An 806-nucleotide genomic window follows, 5' to 3' on the forward strand; every position below is an offset into this window, starting at 1 on the left:
GGAAAAAGAAAAACACAAGATGTCGAGTAAGAAGAGGAGTTCGAAGAAAGGGTCTTTGCCCGCGAATGTTTCTGAAGAGCTTCGAGTGCCGAAGATGGAATTCGTTCCTCATTCGGTAGACCCCACCAAGAACGAGGCATGGTGGGTGGCGTGTTACGGTTCGATCACGCCTCCGATAAAAAAATCGTTCCCGGTTATGAACCATCGCCCGGTGGAGGCAGGTGCGCCGAGTAGGAGCACTAGCGGATTTCTCGAGGTCATGCGGTCGTTCTACCATATTTCGGACGCGGTGGTATTCAGGGTTCTTTGTCAAGGAGAGTGCGCTAGTAGTCCCCCGGAGGGCTTCTTTACTTGTTACGAGGCATTTGTAGTTCGTTGCCGTTTAAGGTTTCTGATCCCCGAGATCATCGTCCGTGTGTTGGATCCTGGTCCTGAGCTATGAGCATGGTCTTTCACTCACCGTTGATCACTTCGAAGCGCTTCTTCGATTACAGATCATCCGGGACAGGAAACGGGCACGTACAGGCTGGTTCCTCGGAACTTCATGTCAGTGGTAAATGGGTTCACTTCTAACTTCAACTTGTGGAGGAAGTTTTTCTTCTTCGTTCGTGTAGACGCAGCGTTCGTCCGAACGATCGCCCCTTTATCAACCCTCTTGCTCCGTTTCCTGAGGACATTATTGCGATGAGGGATCTGTTCAGGAATGGTCCTTTTTTCTAGACTTCTTTTACGCCGAAGAGAGCTCGAAAGGCGTTGAGATTTGTGCATCCTGGTCCTGCTTTGGGCGGAGAAACAAGGAGTGATTC

The sequence above is a fragment of the Brassica oleracea genome, chromosome C2 (assembly GCF_000695525.1).
Source record: "Brassica oleracea var. oleracea cultivar TO1000 chromosome C2, BOL, whole genome shotgun sequence".
Classification (NCBI taxonomy): Eukaryota; Viridiplantae; Streptophyta; class Magnoliopsida; order Brassicales; family Brassicaceae; genus Brassica; species Brassica oleracea.